Here is a 15823-nt window from a genome sequence, read left to right on the forward strand (position 1 = left end):
TTGGAACAAATTCCCCGAATTACCCTTCAATAGCCAACGAGGTTGATAGTGCAGTGAATCATGTGACAAGTTTCTGGTGGACAGCTATGAGACCGCCGCCTGTCCACTTACTCAACCCGGCCAGAAGATGTCAACCGGTCTGGTGGTCGAAAGTTCTAGCAAATCTTGGGAAGATTTACAACAAAGACAAGATTTCGCTATTCACAGATTTCGAGAAGTACAAAATGTCTTTCAATAAATCTAACAGTGAATCAAAGAAGGCTAATCGCAGATCTTGGTTCTGCTTTATGGAGTAGAGGGAGTTAAAAGACGTAGTCAGATTCCGAAGGAACGAAAATCCATCGACAGTATCGAATGGGAAGACTAATTCCGGTCTAGAAACTGTTGATCTCCTAGCCAAAATCCATTTCCACAACTGTATGGATGCAGTAGAGCGTTCAAGCGCTCCAACTGTATGCAACCAGGCCACTTGGGAGGTAGAAGTCATCGAGGAGAACCTAAGTCACCCAAAGATAGTTTGGGCAATAAAAACCTTCAAGTCTGGATCACAGTTTCTGAGCTTGTCTGTGTCTATCGCACAGTCCGACTCTATGGAGGGTGGTCACTGTGACACAAACCCCAAAGCGGGGAAGTCCAGCCACACACTTTCCAAAGGCTATAGACCGATCAGCCTATCATGCTTTCTACTAAAAACCTTAGAAAGATTTTCAAGTACTTATAGCCCAACATGCCATGATCAAAGGCTGATTATAATATGGTGGGTCTTATCGAGAGGAATATGGAAGGCTTGACCTAGAAAGTGCCTTTACTAACGTTAAACGTTCCTCTACACTGATCAATTGGATTGACGGAATGCGTAGCAGTAGGATAATCAACTTAAATGTCTGTGAGAATTCCATTCGGAAGTTTGTCACTAGGGGTACACCACAAGGTGGCGTTTTATCACCACTGCTGTGGCTTCTGGGTGATAAACGAAATACTTAAGGAACTTGATAAACTACGAATAAGTGCGATAGCTTATGCTGACGAGGTGGTCAGCGGGAAGTTCCCACAAACACAATATCGGAACTCACGCAAAGAGCTCTAGTCAAACAATCGATATGGGCACACAATAATGGTCTTGGAGTGAATCCATCTAAGATAGAGGTGATTCCGATTACGGACAAGTGTAAAGTCAAACCATTCACCCTACCAACGATTGATGGTGTCACCCTAGAACTCTCTTTAGAAGGCAAGTGTCTCGGCATCGTCCTAGACTACCAATTAATGTGGAAAAGGAATGCCGAAGAACGTGTCTTGTCTAATAGTCCTTTATTCATGCAAGAATACCATTGGTAAGAGTTAGGGACTCCGTGTATGGTCACGCTGTAATCTTACAACGATCAGGACTATCACTAGGATCGGAGGTTATCAGTGATTATATATATCAGCACAACTACACTTCGACGAGTTTAATGTACAAAGACCCCACAGAGAGGCCTGGACCAGAACCACCGATGGCTCCAATGAACGTACGAAAATGTTTGTGTCTTCCAAGCTGAGATCCTTGCAATAAAAAAGCAACAGAATTAATAAGTAAAGGCCGGAGTACATAAGCTGCCTCGCCTGAGTGCCTTGTTTGCTTCTGATAAAATAATAAAAAAAGAAAAGGGCAACCTAGTTCGAAATTTGCTCGGCCTTCTTTATTCTTTTATTTTCATTATGTCAGAAATGAAGCAGGCAAGCAGACGAGGTAGCTTATGTACCCAGGCCTTAACATTAAAAAGGACATAGCTGGACCGTTGACTATCTATGTGGACAGTCATACGGCCCATAATTCACTTAGATCCCACTCTATCAAGTCTGCAGCGGTTTTGGATTGTAAGAACACCTGGGAAGCGCTAAAATCATTCGTAACCTTCTGTTGGGTCCCGGGTCATGGCAACACCGAAGAAAATGAAAAAAAAAACAGTAGGAAAAGACCAAAGTCGGGCGGGGCCGACTATGTAATACCTTACACCAGTCGAAATATGTAAAAATGGAATAATTAGTATACATCCCAATACGCAAATTGGAGCCATATTTGGGGAAAATCGTTAAAATACCTAAAATCGGGAGGTACCGTTATATGGGGGCTACAAAAAAAAACATGGACCTATCTTAACAATTTTTAAGTGGCGAAATTTCGTGGCCACTGGGAACCACATATGCTAGTTCAAGCAAAAAATGTGGCTAAGATCCCTAAAATACCTTAAATCGGGAGGTATCGTTATATGGGGACTATACCGAACCGTGGACCTATCTTGACAATTTTTAGTGGAGCAATTTCGCGGCCATTGAGAACCTCAAATGTAAAATTTCAGCTAGTTTGGGCAAAAAATGTGGCTAAGATCCATAAAATACCTTAAATCGGGAGGTATCGTTATATGGGGACTATACCGAACCGTGGACCTATCTTGACAATTTTTAGTGGAGCAATTTCGGGAACCTCAAATGTAAAATTTCAGCTGGTTTAGGCAACAAATGCGGCTAAGATCCGTTAGGTACCGTTAGGTACCGTTATATGGGGGCTATACCAAAACTTGGACCGATATAGCCCATCTTCGAACTTGATCTTCCGACGGCTAAAAAAATGTTATTCCCCAATTTTCAGCGAAATCGGTGAACAAATGCGACCTGTATGTTGCGAACGGACGGACGGACGGACGGACATGCATAAATCGACTCAGAAAGTGATTCTATGTATATCCCTAGAAGGAACTATGGGTCTATCTCGCTTCCTTTTGTATGTTACATACAAATGCACTAACACATAATACCCCTTACCACATAGTGGTGTAGGGTATAAACAGATGAAATGGCGCGTTGTGGAGTAAAACGATATTGAAGTCGAAAGTTGGAACAAAGATATTAAGGCCTGGGTACATAAGCTGCCTCGCCTGGTTGCCTTGCTTTCCTACTTCATTTCTGACATAATAAAAATAAAAGAATAAAGAAGGCCGAACAAATTTCGGACTAAAGGCCTGCGTACATAAGCCGCTCGGCTTTCTTGCTTAATTCATTTCTGGTAAAAGACCAAAGACCAAGTTCGACCTAATTGAAATGTGCTTCTGACATTTCTTTATTGCTTTGCCAGAAATGAATTAAGTATGTACGCAGGCCTTGAGTTGCCCTTTTTATTCTTTTATCAGAAGCAAGCAAGGTAAGCAGGCGAGGCAGCTTATGTACCCAGCCCTTTACAATGCTATTTGGGAAAACAAACCTAGCTGTACGGTATCCAAGGCAATCATGGCCCATCCTCTCCAAGCGAAGAACTACATTACTACATTCCTACTCTCCATGAAAAAATCCCACCTGAAATTAGCGGTAGGATTAATCACGAACCACTGCAAAATAAGATGAATGTCCTGCGTATGGAAAAGAGACGATACTGTTGACTACTGCAGGTTATGCGAAGATGGATAGGAAACAGAAACAATCGAACACTTATTATGTTTCTGTCCAATGTTTCTGCGAATCCAGGGGAAAACTCACGATCTAATCTCTGATAACCGTCTGCCAAACCGGGCCAACCAGTCTGCTTCATCTTGCCAAGGGTTTAAAATGGCTTCGGCGAGAACAAAATATTGTCGCGCCTATTTTTCTCTAAAATTTTATTTTTTCAGAACTTAATCATGGTGAATACAATTGGCCACAAGGTTTCCGAGTGAAACAGCTGTCAACAATGACAGCTGCGCGCCCTTTAACCTAACCTATCTATGTATAAGGTTTTTGCTTTAGAACATGTATCCCTAATACGCCCATTTCTAATTGAGGGTTAAAGGTCTTGTTTGTTAAAGAATCTTCTACCATTCGCCACTGAAACAGTTCCCATAACTTATTTGTTTCCAAAAATATGACAAATTAGCTTTCTTTCTAACCCCACATTTAATGATCTGACAAACAAAAATTTTACAACTACTACCAACTTTCTAATTTTTTACGTTGTTTTACTTTTATTTTCACGTTAATTTCTTTATTTTGCAAATTAAATGTTAATGATGGATTTGTAACAAATGAAGCATAAACTTGACATGATTGGAAAGTAAAGTCGGAACGCAAAATGTCGTAAACAGAATTTTGGTTTTTATTTTCTAACTCAACATGTTTTCGTTTTAGATGGAAATTGTATGACATGTTGTTAATTGCGATGAGGTTGTGGCATAATGACACAATACCGGGGCCGGTATTTCCGCACATTGCTCTCTTCTATTTCATTGGGTCAAAAGAAAACAAGAACTATATATTTTGTAATATTTACCACAGCATTGTGTTGTTGAAATGTTGTTGAAACTTTTTGCTTGTTTCAAAATAAAATTTCCAGGAAAATGTTAGATTAGATGGAATGAATATGTTATGCATTCGTAGAAGCTGTATGGAAAAAAAGAAACAACTAGATTTTGAAATAAATTGAAGAAGACACAACCAGAAAAAACACCCATTAGATATTTGGTGGCAGATAAACTCTCAACAAATACTACATCCATTTACATGCTTACATCATCACCATGCTACAGACAATGCTTTTTGACTACGTCTGACCAACGAAGATCAAGCAACTTTAGCAGCCAGACACACGAATTGCTGGACCATTGATACGTGTCTTACAAGAGAGTTCATCAAAGATACAACCAAGTGATGAACGCTTCACTTCACTACAAAAAACAAAAACTCATGAAAAGAATTGCCCAATTCCAGTACTTGAAGAAAATTTAAATATTTTATCTCCATTGAAAAACAAATGCTACTTGAAATGTTCTGTTTGTTTGGCTTTTCGTCATCACCCCATTATCATCATCCACAGTCCAAGTACAACCAGTTTGCCATTAACTAAAGGTCATTACTGCATGTGAAATAACCAACACACAAAACTCGAGAGACTATGAACTCATGAGTGACCATTTTCTAACTGTTTAATGAAATAATTCAATTATGTACCTTCAACTTAGCTTAACCGTATGTATGGTTTATTAAGCAGCACAACATAGTTCAGAAAATGAGCCAGCAGAAGAAAATCATTAACCTAAGATTCCATAGACAAATACGTCACGTCAGTTATTTAATTGAAGTTACACTGCAAATGGTTTTAATAAGGCTGAATGAAAGTTTTCCTATGGAAAGCCGTATTCAGCCAGGCTAAATTGCAATTTTCCTATGGCAAATCTTTTTCAGCCAGGCTGAATTCCAAGTTTTCCTGTGGAAAACCTTATTCAGCCAGGCTGAATTGCAGTTTTCCTATGGAAAACCTTATTCAGCCAGGCTAAATTGCAGTTTTCCTATGGCAAATCTTACTCAGCCAGGCTGAATTGCAAGTTTTCCTATAGAAAACCTTATTCAGCCAGGCTGCATTGCAAGTTTTCCTATAGAAAACCTTATTCAGCCAGGCTGAATTGCAATTTTCCTATGGCAAATCTTATTCAGCCAGGCTGAATTGCAATTTTCCTATGGCAAATCTTATTCAGCCAGACTGAATTGCAATTTTCCTATGGCAAATCTTATTCAGCCAGACTGAATTGCAATTTTCCTATGGAAAATCTTATTCAGCCAAGCTGAATTGCAAGTTTTCCTATAGAAAACCTTATTCAGCCAGGCTGAATTGCATTTTTCCTACGGCAAATCTTATTCAGCCAGGCTGAATTGCAATTTTCCTATGGCAAATCTTATTCAGCCAGGCCGAATTGCAAGTTTCCCTATGGAAAACCTTATTCAGCCAGGCTGAATTGCAAGTTTTCCTATGGAAAACCTTATTCAGCCAGGCTGAATTGCAAGTTTTCCTATGGAAAACCTTATTCAGCCAGGCCGAATTGCAAGTTTCCTATGGAAAACCTTATTCAGCCAGGCTGAATTGCAATTTTCCTATGGCAAATCTTATTCAGCCAGGCTGAATTACAATTTTCCTATGGCAAATCTTATTCAGCCAGGCTGCATTGCAATTTTCCTATGGCAAATCTTATTCAGCCAGGCTGAATTGCAAGTTTTCCTATGGAAAACCTTATTCAGCCAGGCTGAATTGCAATTTTCCTATGGAAAACCTTATTCAGGCAGGCTGAATTGCAATTTTCCTATGGAAAACCTTATTCAGCCAGGCTGAATTGCAATTTTCCTATGGAAAACCTTATTCGGCCAGGCTGAATTGCAATTTTCCTATGGAAAACCTTATTCAGCCAGGCTGAATTGCAATTTTCCTATGGAAAACCTTATTCAGCCAGGCTGAATTGCAATTTTCCTATGGAAAACCTTATTCAGCCAGGCTGAATTGCAATTTTCCTATGGAAAACCTTATTCAGCCAGGCTGAATTGCAATTTTCCTATGGAAAACCTTATTCAGCCAGGCTGAATTGCAATTTTCCTATGGAAAACCTTATTCAGCCAGGCTGAATTGCAATTTTCCTATGGAAAACCTTATTCAGCCAGGCTGAATTGCAATTTTCCTATGGAAAACCTTATTCAGCCAGGCTGAATTGCAATTTTCCTATGGAAAACCTTATTCAGCCAGGCTGAATTGCAATTTTCCTATGGAAAACCTTATTCAGCCAGGCTGAATTGCAATTTTCCTATGGAAAACCTTATTCAGCCAGGCTGAATTGCAATTTTCCTATGGAAAACCTTATTCAGCCATGCTGAATTGCAATTTTCCTATGGAAAACCTTATTCATCCGGGCTGAATTGCAATTTTCCTATGGAAAACCTTATTCAGCCAGGCTGAATTGCAATTTTCCTATGGAAAACCAGGCTGAATTGCAATTTTCCTATGGAAAACCTTATTCAGCCAGGCTGAATTGCAATTTTCCTATGGAAAACCTTATTCAACCAGGCTGAATTGCAATTTTCCTATGGAAAACCATATTCACCCAGGCTGAATTGCAATTTTCCTATGGAAAACCATATTCAGCCAGGCTGAATTGCAATTTTCCTATGAAAAACCTTATTCAGCCAGGCTGAATTGCAATTTTCCTATGGAAAACATTATTCAGCCAGGCTGAATTGCAATTTTCCTATGGAAAACATTATTCAGTCAGGCTGAATTGCAATTTTCCTATGGAAAACCTTATTCAGCCAGGCTGAATTGCAAGTTAATCAGTTGTTTAGAGGGTCAAACGTTCAACTTTGGATTTGAAGGTGGGGTCATAACGTAGCCATGTTCCTTCTTAATCATCGTGGAATTTCCTTACAACTAATTTTCAAGCATATTTGCTAAAACTTGTCACTTTTGACCCATTTAAATCTATTACACATCGATGTACAGAATATATTAGCCCACATATATTGATAGGTGCATACACACAAATGTAGGTATATCACCAAGGAAACCAACTGCTTTCATCCACGAGCCGCTCAAGAACATTTTGTCAAATACCAAGTTTTAATAAATTGCAATCATCGTCTTAAAAGATTAAAAAAATAAAGTTTTTTCTTTTGAAACATTAAAGAGACTTGACCGCCATCAGTCAGTCTGTCATAGAAACTTGGAAGTGATTTAATAACCAATTGGCCGAGCATTAACAGTGTGAAGCCTATTTCCATCAAACAAGTGACGAAAAATTCAAATTGAATTCCGTTGCTGTGGTAGGCATGTAGGTAGGTAGGTAGAAAGGTGTTAGCATGAATAAGTTGTTAGGTTGGTATGTTGGCTGGTTGTCGGTCTTTGACTGGAACATTTATAAAGCGTCAGACCAACAGTCATTAGAAAACATGTTAATAGTGGGTGTCAATCAAAAGAAAAAAAGAGTGAAATAAAAATGCGAAACAAAAGCTATCAATAGACTTCCACGGAATTGTGGTGCGTTGCGTTACAGGGGAACATCTTTAAGAAGAATGCTCAGCAGCTACTTTTCTATAGGAAAAGTTGGCTGCCCAGCAGATACTTTTGCAATGCAAAAGTGGACTGCTCAACAGCAAATTTTCAGTAGGAAAAGTCGGTCACGCAGCTGCTAATTTTCTATAGGAAATGTAGGCGGTTCAGCTGCTACATATCTAAAGACTATCCAACATCTCAGTTTGAGATGCTCCACTGTATTTTATTAGTGACATAGTTACTCCATAGTATTATAGCTTTAAATGACAGACAAACCGACTCTAGTCAGCCGTAACAATTTTTTTTTTTTCATTTTAATAAAAATGACAAGCAGGTGTTATCGAAGAAGAAATCGGAATCGCCAACGCCATGAAAACTAACATGAATTAAATGGTTTCACACACCAAAAACACCGTTGACATGACACCAAACGTCAAATGGTCATTTGTTTTAATGAATACCGTAAAAGAAGAAGAATAATATGTAGAGTGTCCCCCTGTGGTTCTATTTAAATTGCTATTGAGCTCATACTCTACTCGTATTACATACATATTTATGTTACCCACATCACACACTTCCCACAGCGCCAAAGCTTTTAACGATAATTTTCAACACAATTCTGGATTTGAAATGGAATACCATCACTTTTACTTGATCGCCATCACCATTACTCGTACCACAATGTGGATAAGTGTGTGCTCAATTATTAATAAATTATTTTCATTATTTCAACAATTTAAAATGGATTTCCTATAAGGAAATTACCACTCTAAATAGGGGTGCTCCCTCTCCATAACAGCTGAAGTTATGTCTTGAAGTTTTGCCAACACGCAATAAGCCAACCATAAGATCGATGATCTCCATAGATAAGCTTGCAATGATGTAAGATCAAAGAAAAAAATTGTTTTTTTTTTTTTTGTTTGAGGTCTCCCCCAAAATTGGTCATAAATATTTCAAGTGGTTTTTGTTTGAAGAAATGTCATCAAGTGGTTGGTTGTGTGTGTGTTCGGCTGTTAGTTTTTTCTTTTTTTTTTTGGATTGGCAAACTTGTTCTCGATGACGACACAATAATGATATATGGGAGATTTGGAGTTGAAAAAATTATTTAAAATTAAAAGTATTTAATACATACATATATACATATTTTAAAGTTATTTTATACTCCCACAATACATTGAGAAACTTTGTGAACATATGGCGCCCAATAGATGTCTCGATATCTTTGCCATGGCACAAGGGTGGCTTGATTGAGTTTTCGACTTCAATATCGGCTGACTCCGATTCGCAACTCGCTAATTCATCCGCTATTTAGTTTCCTTTGATGTTGTAACGATCCGGATCACATCATAAGGTAACGGTTCTGGTCTGCTTACCCGGGTATTCAGGGTGTGCACCACAGAGGCTCCCTATCCATATTCCAAATTTTACCTGTATCTCAATCACGCTACACTGTTTGAGGATATCACACAAACCCCTTCATTTGAAACGTTGTTTAACGAATTAAATGTATGGACCCCTGTCATCCCAGAAATAAGGAACAAGAGGTCTAAGATTCGTGAACAAAACTGTGAATTTCCCAAGGAACTCTTATATTCCACCCAATCCAGACGCTATAAAAATCGTTACATATGCGGATGGTTGCAGGATCTTGATATTTGGTATTGGATATTTGTGAAAGGTTATACTCCTATTTAATAAATCATAATGCATTCTCCACGCGAAGAATATACAACTATCTGCACTAAATCTTCGGCCGCACTGTTTGTCAAATGGCCTGCTGAGTTTTTGGTAAGCTATTGACGAGTACGCACGTCTCTCGAATAGATCAACTGAGTTGGTGCAAACTTTGCAGTTTGTAATATTTTGTCCAAATTTATATCAAGTTCGAAAGTAGTCCATGTCGTTCAAGCAAGGGTATGTCGCATAAAATAAGTAGTTGTTTTTTGGGCACTTAAATAAACAGTCAGAACTTTTTATATTTAACTACTAATTTAAGTGGCCAAAAAATAACTACTTATTTCGAGCGATATGCATTTGTTAAAATAATGGGTTAGTAGGGGTATTTGTAATAAGTGTTTTTGCTGGGAAATATCGCAATATTTCTCGAATAGATCAACTGAGTTGGCGCAAACTTTGCATTTCGTAATATTTTGTCCAAATTTATATCAAGTTCGAAAGTAGTCCATGTCGTTCCACTGCATCCCTCACCATAAGAGTTTTATTTTTTTCCATAAAATGGTGCTCAAAATAACCGTCGAAGATTTGGTCCAACCCAGCGAAAATACTCATTATAAAACCCCCTACTAACCCATTATTTTAACAAGGGCATGTCGCACAAACCGGAGATGACTTTTCCAATACAAAAGTCCACCGGAGATGACTTTTCCAATACAAAAGTTCACCGGAGATGACTTTTCCAATACAAAAGTTCACCGGAGATGACTTTTCCAATACAAAATTTCACCGGAGATGACTTTTCCTATGCAAAAGTTCACCGGAGATGACTTTTCCTATACAAAAGTTCACTGGAGATGACTTTTCCCATACAAAAGTTCACCGGAGATGACTTTTCCAATACAAAAGTTCACCGGAGATGACCTTTCCAATACAAAAGTTCACCGGAGATGACTTTTCCAATACAAAAGTTCACCGGAGATGACTTTTCCTATGCAAAAGTTCACCGGAGATGACTTTTCCAATACAAAAATTCACCGGAGATGACTTTTCATATGCAAAAGTTCACCGGAGATGACTTCTCCAATACAAAAGTTCACCGGAGATGACTTTTCCTATGCAAAAGTTCACCGGAGATGACTTTTCCCATACAAAAGTTCCCCGGAGATGACTTTTCCCATACAAAAGTTCACCGGAGATGACTTTTCCTATACAAAAGTTCACCGGAGATGACTTTTCCTATACAAAAGTTCACCGGAGATGACTTTTCCTATACAAAAGTTCACCGGAGATGACTTTTCCCATACAAAAGTTCACCGGAGATGACTTTTCCCATACAAAAGTTCACCGGAGATGACTTTTCCAATACAAAAGTTCACCGGAGATGACTTTTCCAATACAAAAGTTCACCGCAGATGACTTTTCCAATACAAAAGTTCACCGGAGATGACTTTTCCAATACAAAAGTTCACCGGAGATGACTTTTCATATGCAAAAGTTCACTTTTCCCATACAAAAGTTCCCCGGCGATGACATTTCCCATACAAAAGTTCACCGGAGATGACTTTTCCTATACAAAAGTTCACCGGAGATGACTTTTCCTATACAAAAGTTCACCGGAGATGACTTTTCCAATACAAAAGTTCACCGGAGATGACTTTTCCCATACAAAAGTTCACTGGAGATGACTTTTCTATACAAAAGTTCACCGGAGATGACTTTTCCCATACAAAAGTTCACCGGAGATGACTTTTCCTATGCAAAAGTTCACCGGAGATGACTTTTCCTATGCAAAAGTTAACCGGAGATGACTTTTCCAATGTAAAAGTTCACCGGAGATAACTTTTTTTGCAGCAGGTTTTCCTCGCGAGCACAAGTCAATACTTCCTAAAATAATGTCCTAAAAGATGTGAAAACCCCTACCTAAAATGACTGATGTGCACTATAACGATAACAAATTAAGTATCCGATTTGGCCGAAAGTTTGGTCTATATGAGAAATCTTCGGTTACCTCCCTCAAAAAAAAAAAATAACAATAATAAATAAATACATTTTTTTGCTTCAGTGCACTTTAAGGTCATTTCCTCGATTGGTTTAATTTTTTTTTTCCAGCAACAGCTTCAGGCACATCCTTGAGAAAAGCAGATATTTTAATCCGCTTAAATGCAGTTTAAGGGCTATTCGCGGATCGTTTTGAAATTTTTTACTTCTACAAAATCCTAAGGTCAAGAACTACAATGCCTGGCGGGCACAATAACTATCTAAGGTAATGGCTCCCTACATTCGATCCAGATTCCTTCATAAAAATCACACTTTTCTTTGTAAAGTGTCTTAAGAAGCTCGTTTTCCTTTGGAAAAAGTCTTAAGAACCCCGTTTTCCACGTCTTAAGAAGTCCGCTTTCTTTTGAAAACGATCTTAAGAAGCCCGTTTTGTTTTGGAAATGGGCTTAAGAAGCCCGTTTTTCTTGCGAGTGGGTCTTAAGAATTCCGCTTACTTTTTGGAAATGGTCTTAAGAATGCCTCGACACATAAGTAGCATGGCATTCTTGCTTAAGTCATATCTGGTAAATGACTAAAGACCAAGTTCGACCTAATTCAAATGTGATTCTGAATTCTTTTTATTAAGTCGAACTTGGTCTTTAGTCTTTTATCAGATATGACTTAAGCAAAAATGCCATGCTTCTTATGTGTCGAGACCTTAAGTCATATCTAGTAAATGACTAAAGACCAAGTTCGTCCTAATTCAAATGTGATTCTGAAATCTTTTTATTAGGTCGAACTCGGTCTTAATTTTTTATCAGATATGACTTAAGCAAGAATGCAATGCTTCTTATGCGTCAAGGCATTTAGTTCAACACGTTTGCGCTTTAACCTAATTTAAGGCCACTTCTCGGATCGTATTGAAATCTAAATAACGGATAGTCGTTGTAATATTATGAGTGTTTTTAAAACTAAAACTCCCCATGATTTTGACTCTCTGCTCTTTCAACTTAAGGGCGGAACTGAGAAAACTCTCGGGGAGTTTTCATAACCATATATTTTTTGGCAATACTTCGTAGATATGGGTGTCGTAATGTCCCAATATTTATGGCAACTTATTCATACACCTGTCGTACTAAAGCTTTTCGTAGTCTTTGTTAAAGAAAGGGTCTTAAGAAGCCCACTTTGCTTTGAAAAGGGTCTTCTTAAGAAGCACCCGTTCCTTTGGAAATACAAATGTTGAGTGAATAACCACAACCTGATGGATGGTGGCGTTCATGTAATATAAGAATGGATCTGTCAGTGGAAAAATTTGATCCAATTTTTTGTGATACCTACCCCCAAAAGTCTAAAAATGTATGCTGGAAACTTCCAAAACTTTTTTGCGATCTATAAAAAGTATATTTACTTTTAAAATTAGGGAACTGTTCCATAGTACATTTAGGTCCACAACTTCTGTTATTGTTTTTAGCACAGTCATAGGCTGAAGTATTTAGTCAACGGCAAAGCCGACTGTAGGGATACGTAATCGAATTCAAAAGTCGACTTTTCGATCATTCGATTTTTACCTTCAACGGAAAAGTCGACTTTTCGATCATTCGATTTTCACCTTTAACAAAAACGTCGACTTTTCGATCTTTCGATTGTGATCAAAGTCGACTAAAATCGATTTTTGATCGATTTTATAGATTTTTTCATACATATCGCTGTCAACAGAGGGTGTTATTACAATATTTGTCATATAAAAAGTGTTGGGTAAGACAATCGAAGGTCGACCATGAAAGGTCGACTTTTCGATTTCTCTATAACCAAAGGTCGACTTAGATTTTTAGACTTTTCAAACCAAAAAGTCGACTAATCGATTAATTGAACGACGACTTGCCTTTCCCTTGCCGAATGATTCTAAAACAGGTTTTAAGATTATTGAACTTAGTTTGATATGTTATGAATAGAGTAGAATGGGCTAAAAAAACTTTAGATAATACCCCGTTTATATATAACCGGATTTAACAAACCGACTGGGTTTTAAATGTCAATTCCATTGCTTATATTTCAAATAAATCCTTATAAAGAAGGTTAACCCTGCAAAAAGCTCTAATATAAACAGCACATAAGATCAGTTCAGAATTTTTACAGATTTTACTAAGACAAGTATGATAATACGTAATTAACAAATGTGCTAAACGAATTTATTAAAAACTCAAGGCCTAGATACATAAGGAGCATCGCTTGCTTCTGATAAAAGAATAAAGAAGGCCGAGCCATTATTCTTCTATCAGAAGCAAGCAAGGCAAGCAGGCGGGGCTTCTTGTGTACCTAGGCCTTTATATTTGTATCTATTAGGGCCTAGGTACATAAGCTACCTTGGCTGCTTGCCTTGTTTGCTTCTGATAAAAGAATAAAAAAGAAAAGGGCAACCTCGTTCGAAATTTGCTCAGCCTTCTTTATTCTTTTATTTTTATTATGTCAGAAATGAAGCAGCAAAGCAAGGCAAGCAGGCAAGGTACCTTATGTGCCCAGGCCTCTACGGCTTAGGTATATAAGCAGCCTCGTCGCTTGGCTTTCTTGCCTTGCTTCATCTCTGACATAAAAAACAAAACAATAAGAAGGCCGAGCCAATTTCGAACTAGGTTGCCCTTTTCTTCATTATTCTATTATTTTTATTATGTCAAAAATTAAGCAAGGCAAAAAGCCTGGTGGTGAGGATTCTTAATTCCTAGGTACATAAGAAGCCTCTCCTGCTTGCCTTGTTTTCTTCTGATAAAAGAATAAGGAAGACCGAGCCCTTTTCTTTTTTATTCTTTTATCAGAAGCAAGCAGGCGAGGCTGCTTATGTACACAGGCCTTTAAAAAGTCTCGATTGCTTAAGTGGATTCTTACCCTGCGTTTACAAATGCCAGCATTGGCAAGACAATAGCAAAAATACAAACCTTTTTCAAAAATACATTTATAAATTTTTAAATATGTATAGAGAAAAGTATGAATGTATTGGTGAAAATGGTTTGTAACTTTGCTATTGTTTTGCCAGTACTGTCTTTGTGTAAACGCCTAGTTATGTACTGAGGCCTTAAGGCCTGCGTACATAAGCTGCCTCGCCTGGTTGCCTTGTTTGCTTTTGATAAAAGAATAAAAAAGAAAAGGGCAACAAAGTTCGAAATTTGCTCAGCCTCCATTATTCTTTTATTTTTATTATGTCAAAAATGAAGCAGCAAAGCAAGGCAACTAGGCAAAGCAACTTACATATGTACCCAGGCCTTAATAGCCGAACACATCCAACTTTTCAGTAAAGTTGGCTGTCTGATAAAAGAATAAAGAAAAAATCGATCTATGTTGCCCTTGCTCATTTATTCTTTTATCAGCAATGACGCCCAACTTTACTGAAACGTTCGATGTGTTTACAGCTTAAAGGACTTGAGAAATACATATATGCTTTTCTTTGATGTTTCTTTCTCCAGGCTTCAATTTGTAAGCCTACGTTTTATTAGTTACGCTTTGAGTTACTAATTTGTAATCTCTAAATTTTCCCACATCTCATCAACGCTCTCTTTTTTAATGATTACACTAAAATTAAGGCTAATTATTTTTTGTTTTTATATTGAGAAATATAAACCTGGGTTGCCTTGCAGCATTACACTGCTTATTATTTGAGTGCGGAATAATGGTAAATAATTAAAGTACGAAAAGCACAACAATAACAAAAGTAAACGAAAATAATGAATGAAATTTGCATAATCTAAAACAGAAAAAAGGTTTATCTATTTAATATTAGACTTTTGCAACTGCAATTTACATTCACTTTTTTCTAATGCTCCGCTATGATTTTCCTTGGCGATGTTATCATTAATTTGTTGTAAAGCAGTTTACTTTTTAATGGGGTGAACGTAGTATAAAAATAAAAATATAAACGGAACGGAATTACAAAAACTACGAATTAAAATTCAAATAGTCGAGGAAAATTATGAACCAAAAACGATTACCACTTTGTTACAAATTGCTATGCGAAATAAACTCAAAGTGTTTATGATTTTCAGTTTTAAAAAATAAGTAAAGTTTTTAAATTTGAATTTCCCATTGTTTTTGGGTGGAATGACGGGAACGTGAAGATTGACGACCTTAACTATAAAGATGTATTTATATTTATTTTCTGCCTTTGCGCCATGATAATTTTGAAATGCAGATAAGTAGTGTTTAATGTCTCATTTACGAGATGTTTCAAAATTTGTTTATTATTTTTTTTTATTTCGCCCATTTTAATATTATTTTAAATTTGTTTAATTTTTAAACTGTCGTTTGGGTATGTTTTGTTTCCCATTGTTTATTTTTATATTATGACAGATAATCTTCAGTGATGGGTCG

The 15823-nt window shown here is 37.4% G+C and overlaps 1 protein-coding gene across 19 annotated transcripts in view; it reads left to right on the forward strand.

Moving 5' to 3' along the window:
• Nucleotides 1-15823, forward strand: part of LOC141387072 (uncharacterized) — a 201316-nt gene that overhangs the window by 147405 nt on the left and 38088 nt on the right. The gene's annotated exons all lie outside the window — the stretch shown is intronic.

This window comes from Musca autumnalis, unplaced genomic scaffold (genome assembly GCF_047663935.1).
Source record: "Musca autumnalis isolate F117 unplaced genomic scaffold, ASM4766393v1 scaffold_5, whole genome shotgun sequence".
NCBI lineage: Eukaryota > Metazoa > Arthropoda > Insecta > Diptera > Muscidae > Musca > Musca autumnalis.